We start from the raw sequence: 20294 nt of genomic DNA on the forward strand, positions 1-20294 counted from the left end.
TAGCTACTTTTTTTTTAAACATGTATATAAAATATTTAGTCAAAATTTGGATCAAATCTCCACTACACATAGAACATAGAAAAAAAAAGGAAAATGGCAAAGCTTGGTGGCATTCTATTAGTTATCTCCCTAGTTACAATAATTTTATAAATTAAAAATTTGTAGAGATTTAACCTATAAAGTTTAAAGTTAAATAAGAGACAATTGTCGATATTCAATTCTACTCTCACAACACAATCAATAGTAACTAGTATTAACCCAAGTTTTATTTTCGTGGTTTAAGCCTCTGACTTTAAAAAATATCTTACTTCAACTTTACTAATGATGAATAATCACTAAGTCATAATCCTAACTCTAAGTTGGAGAATTCATATTTGAAACTTGAAAGGCATTCGGGTTTAGGAAATGATTTGTTTAATTTTTTTCAAATCTAAAATTTTTTAACCCTAAATGTCAAAGAAAGAATAGAGAAAAGACACTCTTGAAAATGAGAAAAAAATAAGGAAAAGATAATTTTTTATAAAAATAATATAAACTAGCATAATGCCTTTATGTTGCTACTAGGATTTAGTTGCAAATGTATGATAATAGTATTATTTTTTTTAAAACTTTATATCTACTAATATAATATAACCATGATGGACATATAAACTGTAAAATCTAGCAATTTTTTATAAATAACAACTAATAAACTATATAAAACCACAATAGTTGTTTGAAAACTTAACCAGTAGTAGTTCTAATAGAAAAAATATGCAGCCATATGAAATATAATTTTACAAAAGTATTCCAACAACACAACACCAAATTAATATAATATGAAACCAAATGTATTTGGTGTTGTATTAACTGGAATTAGGCTTTAGCTTATGTTTTATGATTACTTTCTTGTGCAAAAATTTAAAGCTTAAATACACATTAAAAGTATAAGGTGAGACCTATTATCATAACAAGTAAAAATATGTTAGTGTAAAAAATTTATGTAAAAAATTTATCATAATTTTACAATAGATAGCCACATTTTTTAAATAGAAGTTTATTAATTATTATCTGAAAAGTGACAACTTTTCAAATGCTATGAGTTTGAAATCTAAAAGTTTGGTAAAAGAACTTAATTACTTTAAAAAGTAAGCTACAAATTACTTATTGAGCTTAAAATTACCTAAAAAAAGTAATTTACTTACACCAACATTTTCACATTACTAAAAAAAGTAAACAAGTTATTTGAAAGTTTAGTGAATGAGCTTTATGACCCAAATGAAAAAAAAAAAAGAAAAAAAAAGAAGGCAGTTATCCTTACAAAACAACATTTTCACAAAAATCAGCATCATTACAAGATCATCCTAAAAGTTATAAAAATAACAAAACAATCTTACAAAATTTTCATAAACACTGTTGATATGTGTTAATAATAATAATTTGTAAATAGTTCATGTCTTGAATTTAAATTTGAAATGATAATGATTAATAAAGTTTAAATAATAAGAACAAAATTCATTTGCATTAATCATTTCATGCTAACATCCAATCTAAAAAAAAAAAATTCACTAAACTAAACAAATGTTAATGTAAAACTCTAATATATTTAAATTACAATATATATTTTATGATTATAAATCCTCTTTTGTTAAACGTGCTTAATTTTAAAGTATTGTACCTAAGAAAAAAGGAAAAATAATTAAATCGAAAGTTTTAAAATTATCTAATTGTGCATTAAAGGTTACAACACACAAAAAAATGATAATGTAAGTGCAAGGAACAAAATGTGTTGAAGCAATATTTTTCATGAATTTTAAGCTTTGCAGAGCTCAAATGTGAGCTAGAGGATTTGTTCTAAATGGGAATCCAACATTTGTTGAAAGTTTCAATAATACATAGCATAAAAGACCTTATAATAGGGAATATAATATCTTTCTTTGTAAATGGGTACATCATTTTGCTTATTATATTCACGAAAATAAAAGTTAGAAAAACATTAGCACAGGTCTGAGTATTATAAGTTAAGAGGAACAAATACAACTAATTCAAGTAAAAGGGTTAAAAAACCTAACAACTATTTTACTAAATTGAAAGCATGTTTTTTAATGCAATTAAATTAAGTGTTACTCAAAGAAGAGTGAAAATTATCAGTGTATATTCATCGAAACAAATAGAAATGAGCATCAGTAGTTTTTTTGTCATTTGAAAATCTCATCCTACTAGTTAAATTTTTTCAATGAATTGTTTTAGTGGTGTTAACATGTTTCTTTTATTTATATTTGTCACACTTCTATGTGACTTACTTATGGGTGAGGTTAAAACAAAATACCTCCAAGCTTGAGTAACCAATCTATTTCTATAAGAAACATCCCCTCTGTTTTATAAAATTATAGTTAGAAAGCAAAGTATATGTTACAATAAGAAGCTATGCTTGCCTATTTATTAATTATAGATAGGTACATGCTCAATGCATTAAGATAACACATACTTCTAATAGTATCACTTTAGATGATTCAAGCTATATGTATTATACTTTTTTTTTTCTTTTTGAAAGCTTAAAGAGAAAATACCAAACTAAGTGACTACGAAAAAAAAAGAATAAATGAACATCAAGTCGTCCACCAAGATATTAGAAAAGAAACATTATAACCTAACTGTTTTTTCAATTTAAGATTGGGATATTGACATTATACCTTTTTCTAAAAATTTCTAGATTATCAAGAAATAACAAAAAAAAAAAAAAAACCTTGTTCCCTAACTTATCTCATAAAAATAATGAAAATCAATGTATTCATAGATATAAGTAAGCAATAAGCCTTTGCATGTTGGCTACTATGGAGTCAAGCATTTTACATCATTAAGTCCCTAAATGTAAGTCAAATTAATTAAAGTTAACCCCTAAATACCAAAAACTAGAATTAGTGAGGGACTAATATAATTTATTTTAGTTTAATAAACAAACTATAATTTTTAAAGTTGTGGATAAGTTTGGCTTGAAATTCAAAGTTTTAACTTTTCATACCTCAAATTTTTCTATCAAACCTACCTTGGACAAAAGGATTTTGTTTTTGATATCTATAGGTAATTTATTACTGCATTATGATCAAATTTTCTTATACGTATCATAAATTAATAGGTCATGCTAATGTTATTTTATATGTAGAGAGAAATTTTCAATATGTTTATTAATTGATGCTAAGGTATATATAATATTGCAAGAAAAAAAAATAAAAGATATTTATTTCCTCTGCATACTAAGAACAAAACTAAAGATGACTAATTGGTAGATTATACTATTATATATGATCTAATATATAATAAGATTATTGTTAGAAGGCTATTTCTTTTCAACATCATAAGGATTACTTATAATTAGGTTAATTATTTGACCATAATTTCAAAACTTGTTATAATTTGATTTCATATTGCAATTAATAGCTTGTTTTTAGTGCTATTTTTTGTTTAATTATAATGAATAGTGTTATGAAAAAGGAAAGTCAAGAATTTGGGTTAGGTTTAATTAATTAGTAGATTAAGATCACTGAAACTTGAAGTAATTAGATTATTAATTTTTCAAAACCAAAAATAAAAATTGATTGATAATTTGATAAGTTAGATGGGTAAATGAAAATACAAATCCAACGAATTACAATTGGTTTAATATACAAATTGATATCTATGACTAGCTTGTTATTGCATTTTTATATCTGTAAACAAACAAATGTCTTCATAAACAAATAAAAAAACCAAAAAAAAAAAGTTTCAGATAAGCCGGACAATTTTTGTCAATGACAGACGATGGTCGACAACGACAATAGCGACGATTCTCGACGATGAAAGGTTTTGGAAAATCTAAATTGGTAAAAACGAAACTTAAAAATGAAAAGCAAGGAGAGATGAGTAACATAGTCAACATTTAGATAGGTTTAGGTAGAAGAAATGGGTTTTTTATGTTTGAAACCTCAGTATTGAAGTTTAGATCTAGGTATTTTTTGTTCGATTTTGAAAAATCTAATCAAATAGATGTTAATAGGAAATTGATAGGAGTTAGCAAACATTTATTGATAAAATTTCATCACCGCCAGCAAGCGGGGATTGACAATAAGAGGTGGCAAAAGAAAGGCCATCGGTTTCTTGAAGAGAGGAAAGAGTTTAGAGAAAATGAGTAGGGAAAAATGAACCCAAAAAAATTTGGATTTTTATTTTTGCATTGAAACAAAGCAAAAATGGGGGAATTCGGGGAAAAATAAAAAGAAAAAAAGACCAATGGGTGGTCAACACATGGCAAGTCTTATAGATAAAAAATGACTAAAAGTAATAGTATGGATTATCTTAAATTATGCCTACGCATATATGTTAGTAGCCACATTGACACACATAATTGCCACCTTTTGCCATTAACCAATTTAACGGTTCGTGCTATTCATTCTCGCTAAAATATTTTAATTTAAGCAAGTCTGAAAATGTTTGGTTTTAAATTTTATTGAATGAAACATTTTATTTTTAATTGAAAATTACTTAAAGGTTAAATTTTAAATTGAACATTTATATAGCCTTTAATATCTCACATAATTTTTTTACACTTAACATTCTTAAGGTGTGTTTAGATAAGGTATTTGGAGAAGAGATTTCATTCAATCAAGATTTTCAAAAGTTTAAAAATAAATTTCCTTATTTGGGTGAAAATAAGAAAGCATTTCAAAATTTAGGTAGTGAGATGAGCACCTCAAATTCCTTCTTGAAATTCCACCTAAATAGGTGGTTTTTTAGAATTCTTTCAAATCATTTCTGTTCATTGCACATGACCTATCATAAAATAAAGATCATATCTCTCAAAAAATAAATATCATTTTATTTGATTGTAATATATATTTTATTTTTTATATTATTAATAATATCTATATACTTTTACAAATCTAATGATCTTTAAATTGCATATTTTATTTATACATATATATTTTTTATCTTTATTATTCTTTTTTGTAATTTTTTTATCTCATCAAATTCTATTAGGCTAAATTTCTTTCTAAAAAATATTTATCCAAACAATATAATTACAAATGCTAACATTTTGAAATGATGCATTTTAAAACGCTTTCATTTTGAATTTTTTCAAATTTTCAAAATTATCCATCCAAACCCATTTTTATAGATATTATGTCATAATTATTAAAATTGAGAGTCTATTCTATCTACATAACACAATTAATAAGCAATATCTCATATAATAATCTTTAATTACCATTTTTTGAGAAAATAAGATTTAAATTAATCAAGGAAAATCAGCCATACCCCTTATCAAACTCAGTAAAAAAGGCAAGACATTCCTCGACCTATTTATGTCATGACTTGTTTTACGGATCATTTAGATGTATTGTAAAATTGGTTTTGGTGAAATTAAAAATAATAATAAAAATGATATTAGTTACTATAATAATGAAATTGAATATTGTACTGATAAAATTAAAATTAATAATGAAATATGTATTTGGATACAAATACAATAATTACGATAAGTTGAAGTATAGTAAGAAGAAAAAATTATCATTAAGGATATTATATTAAAATTTATATATAATAAAATTTATAATATATATTTAATATTCATAAAATTAATAAATAATTAAAATTTAATAAATTTATTTTTATATCAAATAATACTTTTATAAATAAATATTTAAAAAATATTTATATATATTTTTTATTAAGTTCTATGGAGCCTAATTACTACTTTAATGCTAATTGTTCCTATACAGAATAAATACATGGATCAACCTTAATGATAAAGTTCATGTGAGGGTTGAAAAGAGATGATAAACTCTTCTCATGGGGGCGAAAGAGATGAACCTCGTAAAAAAATTTAATAAATAAATATTAAATAAAAATATTTTAAATTTTTTAGACGTATAACATATTTAAACTTCTCAACAAAATCAATCGAATACCTATTTAATGAAAAGTAGTCAAATGCCCTATGCTTAGTTTTAATTATGCGTGTCACTTTTCAAAAAGAATAATCGACTACTTAGTGCAGAGACTGATTTCCATTAATTTCCCGTCCAATGTATTCCCACTGAGCTACATCCTTGGCATCCAAATTCTAAACAAATGCCTTAGTGCGATTGAGGCCAAAAGTGCCCCAATTGCACTGTATCAAGGTCCCATTAGAATCCAAACAGGGCCTTATTGTACGAAGTTAAGCCCACCTAAGCTTGGCCCATAGTCTTATAGATACTAGACTCCATGGCCTATTCCCATGTATGTCCAATCACAAAAAACGTTGTAAATCATATTTACTTTAAAAAATATTTTAGTTTTTTTTAATAAAAGAGATCACGCAACCTAAAAATAAAAAAAAATTAAGAAATTAAAATTTTAAATTTGTTTGATGCTATTTTAAAAAGTAATTTAAATTAATTAAATTAAATATGAATTAAAAAATTTTTAATTTGAATATAATTTAAACAACCTCTAATTAAGTCGAATAACAAAATATCAATCAAAGAAAAGTTCAGATGTTTTTTCCTTAACCTTAAAGAACATAATTGCTTTTCAATGTTTTTTTTTTTTTACACATGCTAACATAGATTTTTTTTTTCTTTTACGCAATATGGCTTGTACATAAAATTAGGAATTGAATTGTTAAAAATAGGACAAAATTAAGCTTCTTTGGTCGGCAGCACTTTTGCTAATATTTATTTTTTCAAAAAGTAAAAATTAAATAGCAAGTTGTAAACACATTTAAAGCTTATTTACATAAGATAATGAAAATTTTGTTAAAATGGCTTGAAATTCTTTACCTTGCTTAATGTACGAGATTTATGAAAAATTTATATTTGATATATTATCAATATATATATTTTATATATTGTTAATAAATCATATAATATTATTTTATTAATAATCAAATATAATTTTCATTAGTTCTTAAGATCAATATACAATATTTAATTTTTTTTAAAAAATTTATTAATGAGTTCTCATTATTTAATTTACTAATAGCATATTAAATTTATATATTGACAATACATTAAATATAAATTCATTTATAAATCCATTTATCTTGATTTTTAACTACAATTTATATTTTAATAATTTTTAATTTTGCTTAACTATTTTCATAAATTATTGTTGTTTGTTTTTATGAAAAAAAAAAAAAGGAACATGCAGTAAGTACCATAAACAATTACAAATAAATAGAAAAAATTGAAATGTATTATATATTTGATTATTAAATTTAAAAAATTAACAAAAACAAAGTAACTGATGTACCAAAAATAAAAAAAGTTACTAACCTGTTATCTACCTAAGCCAAACGTAAAAAGTTACAAAAAATTTTATTTATTTTTTTTAGATTCTTATGATAAATCTTTTGTCTTTTAACTTTAACTCCTTTTCTTGTCATTTATTACATAATGCAAACTTATATGAACATTTATTTAATTTTTTTTATTTTGTAGGCATTTTTAGCTTTTTATTTTTATTTTTGATTCTTTTTCATTCAAGTAATTTTTTTTCTTAACTTTTTTTTTAATGTTTTTAATCTATTGTAAATCTACTTAGAATCTACATAAGTAAAAATCATTTTTATTATGATCTAAAAACAAAAAAAAAAAAAACTGAATAAATTTGTTTTATTTAAGTTAAATGTAATTAGCATAAAAATTCTCCTTTTTCTCTTTCCCTTATTGTTTCCTCTTTTTTTTTATTCTTTTCTATTTTTTTAATTTTGAATTAAAAATATATTTTTTAAAATTTTTTGAATTTTTATTTAAACTAATGTCACATCACATGCATTGCTGTGAGGTTCTAATATTATTTTTTATTGCATTGTTTTAACAGTTTGGAATGAAAAAAAAATGCATGAAAAAAAATATTTGTAATTTATAAATTTATTTCATAAAGATTATGTTCAAATAAATAATGTATAAGCAAAAGATAATGTAATTGTGTAGTTAATTTGCTATTAAAAACAAAATAATACTACTTATATGTTGTCTACATTTGCTATTGTAAGAGAGATTATGGTTTCAACAATTAAATCTTGCATTTTTTTAACTGCAATGCAGAGAAAAGACAAACAGTATTAGTAAGGTGAGCTTTTAGTTCTTAACTTAAGTGCAAATCAAGAAAATAAAATAATGAAAGAAAATAGATAGAACTTAAGATTTAAATTAAGTGTTTTTACTTGTAAAATGGAAGATATAAATTAGTAATTAAAAATGAAAAAAAAAAAAGAAAAAGAAAAAACATGGGTTTCTTTATGGTTTTAAACTTATAAAAACAAGTTTATAGTGTTCTTTAATTTAAAATGAATGCAAACTAAATAAAGATAACAAATAAAATGTATATTATGATTGAAATGTTCTAAAACATGAAGATTACTTCAATCAAAGAGAAACATAACAAACATTTAAACTTAATTGACTTAAAGAAAGAATCACATGCATTCACTTGTTTAAAGAGGAAAATTGGTTTTTACAATGCTTAACAGTCACATGAAAGGTTGTGCTAAAATTATCACAATCCGTAAGATTATACAGATTTTGACTGCATAACTTAAGGATCATTGTTTTGGTATCTTCCTTTAATAATGTTTGTGCATCTCTTATTTCCATCTTCATCAAGTATGTTATCATCAGCCTGCAATCTATTCCAACTAAATGTATCATTGTAATTTTGCTTAACAGGTACTAATGGTGTTTCTACATATTCAAGACTCCTCAAAAGATTATTTTTAAAACACTCTTTAAAAGATTATAGGTTACATGTGCCAAATTGAATTATATAATCGGAGTTACATAGGCAATCCACTAGATCTAGCTAATGACTTCCTGTTGCACAAATAAAAATAACAAACTTAAAACTTTGCAATAAACAAACATGAACTGTTGAAACAACCAACACTGAAAAATTACAACCTTAGAAATATATGGATAATACCACCAAAGCCTAAACAATTCCAACTTTAATTATAATTAATCCACAATAGAACAAACTTATTATGAAATTAATGATTAGGAAATGAAAAAAGAAATTAAATTGAAAGAAATAATGGAGTCTTACCAATAGAATTTAAAAGAAAAAGATAAAGAAACAGATATGACCTTTTGTGTTTATGTGAAAATATTTAATTTGAAACAGAGAAAAGATAAAATGAGGAAAAATATACACTAAAAGGAAATGGGAAAGGAAAGTTAATAGAAAAGTAAAACAGTTAAATGAATTGAATGATATAAAACATAACATTTTTTTTTTTGTATAGTGAAATCATTTTCTATCACAAATTAAACAACAAATCTAAACTTTTAAAAGAATGAAAAGTAACTTACTCACGCAACTCAACTGATAAAACTAAATCTGAAATCTCAAATTCTTTTTGGGTTTTTCTTCGGCTTGATTTGATTGCCAAACAATTATATATTTTTTTGGTTTGTTTTTTTCTAATGGGTTCTTTAAAACATCAGTGGTATTCTTCCTTTTTATTTGATAGAAGAAAAGAGACTTTGATTTCTTGTCTAAAAAAATGATTAAACAACAGATTAAATTAAAGAAAAAAAATAAAAAAGTTTTAGGAATTGTAAAAAGTTTTTGAAATTAACCCTCTAGTTTTTAAAATAAATGTGCATTGATCGTTTGTCTTTTAGGAATACAAAAAAGCATTAAAAAATTAAAAAAAAAAATGGAATACAAAAAGAAAAGATTTTTTTAGACCTAAGAACAATCTTCCTTGATCTAAATCTCTAAAATGGCACTTTTTGTTAATTAAAGTTTACAAAACAAATGTTTCATTCCTTCTTCTCAAAAAAAAAAAAAAAACTATTAAATATTTAAAAAAACATAAAAAGTAATAAATGCTCGTAAAATAACAAGGCTTGAGGTCAGTCCATTCTTTGAAATCTTATGTCTTTTCTTTTCATTATTTGATTTTTACATTTATTGTCCTACCATTTCTCCTTTTTTCAAAATTAAACTTTTTCGGCTGCTAATATACCCTTGACATTAATTGAAAAAAAACCACTCAACTTCTTTTTTATTCTCGATTGTCCATTCAATTTTTTAGGGAATTCAATCATCATGCCTTGTATCTACTCATCCTCAACTATTCGTTATGTATTTATTTTTTTTTTGAAAATTCGGTTGTGATACCTTGCATCTGATTATGATTCCCAAGAAAAAAGTTTCTGCTATTAAGTAAAAAAATGCCTAAATCTTTTTGTGTTCTTTATCCCCGGATCCAATTGTTTGATTTTTTATTTGCTTAAGAACAAGCGTTCTTTCATCTTCCATTTTCTTTCCATAGGAAAAAATCATGACAAATAGCCATTTCATTCTCCAAATTTTAAATTCCAAAAGTCTTTCGTTTCAAATTCAAACAGCTAAATATTGAAGATTGTAAAAGGAATCTACCTAATTTTGACAATAACATTGAAAAATCGGCTTAAAAAAAAGGTAAAATTCATTAACAAAATCCTTTTACATGATTAAATAAATGGGTTAGCCTTCTATTTCAATCTTTTTTAATTCTCTCTTTTGATTTTTCTTCTCTCTTTTGATTTTTTTTCTTGCATAAAAAGTAAATAAGCAATTTTTGTGATACTTGAACAACTTTTTTAATTATTTATATTTATTTTATATTATGTAAATCCTATTATTTGTTTTCTTGCAATATTTGAACAGCTAAGTACCAATGCTACAACCAACATGTTAAACTAAGAACAATTTTTCTTATACAAAACAAAAGGAAGTGAAAGGAACTCGCAGCAGAGTAAATAATGAAAAAGGTATTACAAACTTTTATTTTTATTAATTCCTTTATTTTATAACGTGATAAAAAAGAATATTGATTGCACAATTTATTAATCTGAAAACGAGTCTAATATAATAAAACAACTTTAATTTTATTACATAAGATGACTTTTATGCTATAGTTACAGATAAACATTTCTATTTTTACTTTATAGATATTTGCATATTTTAATTACAGCATCGTATCATGTACTTCTTAACATACTAAAACAAGATAATTAGATAAAAAATTTTATTCAATTACCAACTAGACAATATCTATTTTTATTAAATTCTGTTGAATCTTTATCAATGTTTAAAGTTTGTTAACCATTTATAATTACAATGAAACTATAATATGAACCATAACAGTGCGCAGGATATTACTAATGAAAAAGAAAGATTATAAGGTTTTTTGTTTTTATAAAAAGAATGAAAAATTATTTGTGCAGAGGTTTTGAAAATTAAAAAAAAAAAAGGTTTATTTTGAGCTTCAGGAAGGTCTGAAATTGACAGTTAGGATTTAATAAAAATTGGTTAAAAAAGATTTGATTAATAATCCAGTCATATGTTGCTATGTGTTTAATACAACTAATATCATTCTTTCCATGCATCGTCTTTAATTTTTACTTGATCTATGTCTATAAAAGAGACTTTCCATAGATCTTCTAATCAATGTCTAAACCTTATCTCTAGAAAAATCTCTGAAACCCGATGCCGCCTCTGTAAACAACATCCAACATATCTCGTCGAAATTCTGTTCAATAATCTCATGTTTTTCACTTATCCAAATTATTTTATTTTTATCTTTACCTCTAATTTATTTGTAACTAATACTCCCACATATGCTTTCACTTGATTTTTTTTGTTTGTCTTTATTGTTTAATTTAGGTTTATTTGTTATAATTTAGTTATTCAAGATTGTTTTGATTTTGGTATTTTATAAGATTTTCTTAGGTTTTAACAATTGGATTAATTATTTCATTTTCTACCTTATTATATAATTTTTTTCTTTTGGTTTATAGAATGGTAAAGCCCTTACAAAGAGAGGGGGTGACGAGATTCGACCCATGGCTACATGCTTTCCTCAAAGCCTCTTAACCAATAGGCCAAAAGGTGGAAGGCAATTTGTTATATAATTATCTAAACCAAAAGCATTAAGTTATTGACTGACATTTGATTCAATATTTGTGAAACATGTGGTCCAATTATAATGCACCAAGTTACATTTTAAGTTGTTAACTAACATTTGGTTAAACTTTTTCAAGATATTAGAAATAGTTACCTAGCTTTGGGTAATAATTTTATTCAATATAAATAAATAATAGATATTTACAAAATAATTTTTAATGTGAATAATTCAATTAATTCACTCAATCAAAACTTTATTAATGTAGAAATTAACTATTAAAATTTAATTTCTAATCATACAAATCAAGAATTATACTTTTACAAAGTATTAAAACATAAAAAATGAAATTAAAAATATAACAATCTGAATTTGATTCATGGATATTTATATTATTTAATATATGTTAAACTTAAATTACAACTAAATAGTAATTAAAATCATCTATAATTAATTAGGTTCATCCATACCATAAATTAATAAATGATTAAATTCATAAATAGTTAGATTCATGTATTTTGGGTTTAATTAGTGGTTATTTATATTAATTAATTGTAGACTCAAAATATTAAATTTGAATAATTCTAAACACGAAATATATCCATCCACAATTGATTGTGTTTATGGATATAACGAATTCATGAATGATTAAGTTCATAAATAATTAGATTCATAAATAATTAAATTTATATAATTTAAAATAAAAAGTAAGAACATTAATAAATAGAATACATAAATCCAATTAATTACAAATCATAAAATTTATTTTTTATAATTATTTCAACTCACATCAATTAAAGTCACATAATTAAAAACACATGTTATTTAATTAAGCAACTTAATTGATTAAATGTCATTTCATTTATTCTAAACTCAAAATAATAATAAGGTATGAATTAAGTATGGTGAATTAAAAAGACACTAACCAATTCATGAAGTCATTCAAAAATTAAATACTAAAATAATAAAAAATAAAATTAAGGATATACAAACATATATACATAAAATACTACCATCTATATCTTATAATAAAAGTGATCCCAACGTTAATTTGCATTGCTACCTAAAAAAAAATTGAGGGTTAAAATTGGGAAAAACTTGAGAAAAATTTGCATGTTTTTATTACCATATGCCAAATTTTAACCTTATAAAAGCTAAACTTTTTTTTTTACTCATTTCACTTCTCTAATTCAAAAAAAAAAAGTTATCTTCTCCAAAACCCAAACGCCTATCTTTCTTTCCTAAGCCTAGTTACTGACGGCCTTGCCCTCGCGTTACAGCTCAACGACACCGGTTGGCTCTCAAACTTCACTTGAATGTTCTTCTTAATCTCTTAAACACTTCTACCAAATCAAATTTTTCAAAAAAAATGTATAGATTTTCCTAGAACTAAGACCAAAACCAGTGATTTCCACCTCCAAAAAGTCTTTCATCAATTGTCTAATTCAACTAATTTTTTTGTATGTTGTTGTTGTCCCTTTCCTCTTCATTTTCCCCATTATTGATCTTTAAATGCCCTCGCTGTAGCTCACTGCCTTTCTTATCGTCGTATTTTATTGCCTAAAGAAATCTCTTTTCTTTCATTTCCCATAACCCTAAAAATACTTTCCCAAATCACTCATAAACATCTAAAAAATCCCATGATTGAAACTTTTTTTTTTTTAATTTTTGTTTTTTTGTTGGTTTTGACATTGTGTTCCCCACACCTAAGAAATGTGTTTTATTTTTACTTTTTGTTGTTTTTGGGTTGTTGTGATTGGTTGTTTGATTGGGTTTTTTTCACTCACAATTATGGGTTTTGGAAAATATTGGTGTGCCACTTTACCGCAAGTCATCAAGCTTACCCGTCAACTTCGCTTATTTCAATATATTTGATTTTAGGTTTTGTTATTATTGTTTTGATGTTGTTGTTTCTGTTTATGTTGATTTATTGTTTTTGGGTATTAGTTTCATGTTTTGATTGGTTTTTTTCATGTATGATATTTTTGCCTTCTAATAAGTTATGTTTTGCTCATTTGGGTTTCAATTGTGGGTTGTTAACTTATAGTATCAGTTTTATGTTTGATTTTTTTTTCATATATGTTATTTTATGTGTTTTGATCTGATTTTAATGTAGTTTTTGACTTTGAGTTTGCTAATGGTGACAATTATTTTGTCAATTCTATCATTGATCTTAGTTTTACTATTCGAGGCAAAAAGGGAAAAGTTCCTAAAGTGATAGAAAGATGAGGAGATGCAAAATTTTTCGAATATGTGCTTACAATGTTGGTGGGTTTTGTTTGTTTATTTATGTGATAGAAACTATAGGTTTTGCCTATATGTTAGATTAACTTAGAAGAACTTTGAGTTTTTTATATTGATTGATAACTTTTTTTTTGAATATTCAAGCACTGTTAAGGTAAAATTGTTCCTTTTTTATATATATTTTTTGTGATAACAGTTAAGGATTGATATTTTTTGTTTGAATTATATAGGCAAATACTGATATTTCCAAAGAAAAACAATGTGAATCATTTGTCTATGTATTTGGATATTGTTAACTCAGCAAGTTTAACCTATAGGTGGAGTAGATATGAGCGGTTCAATTTGGTGATAGTTGATCAAATTCATAATAAATATTTCATCAAAAAAGGTACCATTTTAGTAGACTATTTATACACTTACTATTTTAGTTTTTTTTAGTTTCTTATTTTCTTTGGTGTTATAACATTAATAAAATTTGTTACTAAATTTAGATAGCTAGAAGTTATCATGTTATCCTATTTTTGGCCACCAACATTGCCACAATAAAATAAGCAAAAAAAGTCAAATAGATACATTTTCATTTGTCTTTGATGATGTACATTACATCATATTTTAACAAAACTTTAATATCTCTGATTTTGGTCGCCATTAACATTTCCAGTTTCTTCTAACTAGATCAATGGATGTAAAGGTAAATTAAGGTTTTCTTTTAGTGCTTTCATGTGTAAAGTTATGAATATAGTTTAGGTAGTTTCATTCGTTGATATTCATTTGTTGTAGGAATAACTTGATATTTGTCTAACAATTCGAGGAATCCTATAGTAAGTGTGATTTAGAGGAAGCAGTTGAGAAGCCATGTGTTGTTTTTTTACTATTCCAATACGTATTCATTCTCACGTACGGTTGTGAATGTTATTAGGGAGCTATCTTTTCCATTTCCATCTTATAAGATAGTTTTTTTTTTTTTTTTTTTACTATAGAGGCTCAAAAGGAAAATTGGGAGTGACTGGAGAATCTTGCAATATTAAAACTTTACTATTACTGAAATTTGATAACATTAAATGAAGGTGTGATTAATATTACTATCATGCAGGTTTGGGATTCATTATCTGAGACAACCGTCGTAAGAAATTTTGGTAACTTCAGCTTATCAAACACCCAAAACTTACATTTTCCTTTTTTTTTCTTTCAACATGATTTATTATCTTAAATTTCAGCTTTTAAAATTGGATGTGTAAAAGAGAATGTTTGGTTTCAGATGAAGAATATTGTGGTTATTGGACACAGTTGCTATGGTGGTATCGAAGGGCTTATGTCTATCTTAGACGATGGAACCACTACAGGGTATAACCTATATCATTGTGGCATAAAAGCAAATTCAACTGCTAAACCAAACGAAAACCACATTTTCGCAACCCCAAATCTCCCTTGCCAAAGTTTAAAAACAGAAAAAAAAAATTCTAATTATTTTGGTTGGATTTTGATATTAGGTATGAGTGACCTATTGTCTCATTTTATTGTCCTCTTTGAGGATAATACGATGCATTTTGGTGCTTTGAGGTGTTTGTTAAGAGTGGTATTTTAAACTTGGTGAATATGTTGATCTTGATTATTTATGTTTTTCCACTTATATCTGTTTTTCCATATGCCTTTGGCTTGAAAGTTTTTACATAGAGGGACCAATTGGAGTGATGAGGCAATTGCAAGTGTTGTGGCATATAGTGAAACTTACAAACCGAAAAATTTTGTGCATTTATCAAATATAAATTCTGAAAGCTTTCATTTTTCATTTTTAATGCTATTGGTTCTATTTCGTAGGCTATTAATATATTGTAGGTAATCAGATTGAACCCTAAATTTATTGTATGTTATCTTTTAAATGTGATTGAATTAACCAATTGAATTAGACTTCAAATTTTAGGAAAGAACTTTCATGGCAATGACAATGGCCATTTTTTTTTAATACCATTGATTTAATGATTGAATCGAAGATAGCAAAAAGAATTTTTTTCGGTAGTCGAAGCCCATCCAAAATGTTCTAATTAGTATATCTAGCTGAAATTTATTTAGATAAACCCATAAGCAAAGCAAATACTATCATGGAATAAAAGTATGGTACTTTCCTCCCAATGCATCAAAATAGATGCAATATTAGATGTAAGGACTTGGTCCCCAAAGGAGAACACAATTGACTAACTTAAGTATAAAAAGTTAGGTTTTTAGTTAATGTTAAGTAAATGCATTAAAATTTTGGAATCTTTTCATTTACCCAATCTATAAATCATGTTATTACTAGCTTTTTTAGATTCTATATTATTGCTTTTATTCCAATTTCGTACATTAAGCTTTTAACTCCATGCTTAAGAGTTGGTTTAAGTATTGATAAGATGTTAACAAATTACTTTTAAGCAACTTTTAAGCATGGAGTTAAGAATTGGTCATATAAAAAGTATGGAATATATATTTGTTTAAAATTTATTTTGTGATTTTGAGATCTTATTAATAAACTTGCTATATTTGTTTTTGTTTTAGAAAGTCAAGAGAATGGTAAGAAAGAGATGACAAGGGACAAATCTTCCTTTGTTCTTGGATTGGTTACTTGCTGGTTGCTTGCGAAGAACGTTAATGCTCAAAGGCTCTTCATTAAGGTGGACTAATTTAATTAAAATTTAGTTTTGACATATTTATAGTTGGATTAAGCAAAGCAAAATTTATATTTACATTTGAATATTTATTAAAATAATCCTATTTTGTTTATAAAATTTCCTTTATTTTTAGTTGATTTGCCTTTATTTTTTGTTTCCAGATCTAACATCAAAGTCTAAATGTTTTTATTAAGTCATAGCTTTAGTGGCTTATTTTCTTTTTCATTTCTTCTTGGTTAAATCACTTAAATGGTATTGTTTTAATATGGCACTTGCCAAAATAATATTATGATTAACTATCATTTGCCATAAGTTCCTTAAATATTTTCTGGTCATTCTAATTCTTGTTGATTTAGTCAATATAAGTGTCACGCCCTAGGCGGGCACACCAGGGGTTAAGGCTTGAGCACTAGAGACATTGGTGGAGATTTACGCAATAGGCCTTGGAGAGGAGTCCAAACTGCCTACACAACATGCAAGCCTGCCTACACAACTAGGGCCAGGCCCACAAGATGCTTGCACTGCACCTAAAAAGGCCCAGGTGAGTAAGACTGATCCAGGATCTTTCAAAAGCAGCCAGGATAAGCAAAAGCTTCAGGAGGATTTGGTTGGCCCCGAAAATCAGGAGAAGCCTTCTATATTAATGTTTAATTTGTGTAATCCCTAATTTTTATGAGATATTGTAATCTCTTGATTTTAGGAGCTAGCCATAAGTAGAGTTGGGGGGCTCAACTATAAATAGCCGGTCGCCCCACCCTTATTTAGACATCATCAAACACTTTACTTTAGTAATACACAGTGCATATTTCAGCAATTCTTTTGCTCTCTCAAACTTGCACATTAAATCATTCCAGTTGTTTTAGTACCCGCGCGCTTGCGTATTAGGCTAACTTAAGCTAAAAAGAGATAATTCCAAGCCTAAAACCGTAAGGATTTTGAGTCTTAGGTTATAGCCAATGATAAGTGGTATTAAAGCAAGCCTTCCAAGAACCTCGAGGGAGGTAGATAAGGTGGTCAGCCTCCATAACGAGGGCATCATGAGGTTGGGTAAGGGAGAATGTCACGTTAAGCACTCCAATCTCACATTGGACTTGAAATAGTTCATACCACCTCTTCCTTGTGAGGAGCCTTTTGTAGGATAAAATCGTGAGGTCGAAAGGTCAAAGCAGATAATTTCTCACAAGAGTATGAACCGTGACAGATAGGCTGATCTGAGATGTCGGATGAGTGCATGACCAAGTATTGGAATCACGCGGGCCTGGATGTTGAGTCTTAGCCCGTGATATAAGAACCAAATCTACTCCTTCAATAAGTGAACTAAATCCTAATAAATGTGACAAAACAAATTCATTATAGAGAAAAAAGAGGAGAGAGATCTAAACGACTCGATCTTTTACGTTTAACTCTTCGATTGTTCAATGGCAAGATGTGGATTTTAATTTTAATTAATTTATTGCTTTCAATTCAATCATTTTTTTTCCATCGCATTAAAAGGAAGGGGGATGGCATGGCCGCATAGGTTAGACCCCCTTACCCATGTGCCTTCCTCAAGGCTTCTTAGTTGGTAGGGTTTTTTTTTTTTTAATTTCAATTGTTATTCTTAAAAATTTTGCTAGGTGAATTTGAATTTGGTTTCGATTTATGATGAGGGTGGGAGCTACTACTACATAGCTATATGTAATGTTCATCTTGCCAAATGTCAAACTCTAAGAGGCCAAGTTACTGTCGTTCTCCTTCACCATACAATTCATATAGCAAGTTAGTATCAGGATCTTTGTCGAGGTCAAGAAGTCGTACAGGTATTGCTTTTTCTTCTAGTTCTGCCTTTCTGCTGCTTATTGTGTTTTTGTCTCAAAAAGTTTGGTATATGTTAGCTCGTTTGATTGGTAAGAGTGTTGAAAGCGACGTTGAAAATCCTGGGAACCATTTGTAGAAGCATTTTGCAAGTGAGGAAAATGTACAGATGAGTATAACTTTCTTAATTTTGGTTAATGTTGTATCATTCAACGTTTCCATATGGTCAAGCAAAATGTACATGTACTTTTTGAGTTCTTGCAAGTTACAATGAGAAGAATCTTAATGTATAGGTGATTGATGTTCATCTTGTGGTTGATCCGTGGACGAGGGAATCTCGTGCGTTTGGGTTTGTTACAATGGCCACCAACAAAGAAGCGGATAGTTGTATTAAGAATTTAAACTGCCCTGTTCTTGAAGGACGTGTCATTACTGTGAAGAAGGTGAAAGATTCGTAGTTCAGTTTCATCTTGATTAGTGGCTGCTTTGATAGTTATTAGTAACTGTTCCTTGCTTAAAATTGTATAAAAATCATGGATGGTTAGCGTTACGAGTTTGAAGGTTGTTTGTTTTTTTCCACTTCAAGTTTTTGTGGCAGCAGGCTAGTTAGATGTGTGTAGCAGCTCTTCACCAAATTCTGAAAGTCATATAACTAACCAAACAAATCAAACACAACGAGTATCAAACTGTTTAGGTTGTATGCCCTAAATTTCTCTTTTTTATTTAGCTGTTATGTTTTGTGCTGTTTCATTCATTCTGCATGTTGATTTTAATTTATCACCCCTATTTGGGGAAAAAGAAAAAAGAAATACTAACAACTATACTCCTTTGTGAAAAAAAATTTAAAAATTCAAAAATTGGTTAGAAATTGTAATATTTAGCTTGATTCGGATTGCTTTTTTTTTTTATTTGGTTCAAATTAAGTTTAGATATTAAATTATATATTAAATTTATATCAAATTTTGAATTAAAAATAAAAAATAAAAAATTTAATTTATATATTTTTATAAATTTAATACATATTTTAAATTTTCATAAAATAAAAATAATTATTTTATATTTAAATTTATTTAAATATATTAAAAATTATATTAAAATAATATACAAAGCAAAAAAAAATCGATTAATTGAGTTGAACCGAATCAAATTATTAGAATTTGATCGAATACAAGTTTAGTTTAAATTTAGATTCAAGATTAAAAATTTATAATTTTATAAATTATTTTAAAAAATAAAACAAAATTTGATGTCAACTATTATCATTTTTATTTTTGATCTACCCTCGAGCACCTGTTATTTGTGGATTGCTTGGTAATTTCCAATCTCATGCTTTGAGTTTTGTTTACTGCAGGCTAAGAGATGGAAAGGTGGAGCCCTTACTCCAAGAAGGTATTTGGGAATAATAATCATTGCTTAAATAATCAATTTAAGGTTAAATGTTTGGATAATTATTTAATTTAAGATTAAATGTATTATGTTTTACAAATAAAAATTAAATATTATTAATTTGTAATAATTTAAAATCTTTTTAAACAAAAATAAAATTGTGAAAGACACACAACATTAAATGGACAAAATATAATAAAATTGGCAAAAAATCAAATTTGGGTTGATTTGACAAAAAAAAAGTCAAACTTTGCTGATAAAAAATTTAAATGAAAATTTTTCATTTTTTATGTTTTGTCAGTTCTCTCTCACGCCCTCTTTCCCTAATT

This window comes from Durio zibethinus, chromosome 18 (genome assembly GCF_047325235.1).
Source record: "Durio zibethinus cultivar Kanyao isolate XHJ-2024 chromosome 18, ASM4732523v1, whole genome shotgun sequence".
NCBI classification, from domain to species: Eukaryota; Viridiplantae; Streptophyta; class Magnoliopsida; order Malvales; family Malvaceae; genus Durio; species Durio zibethinus.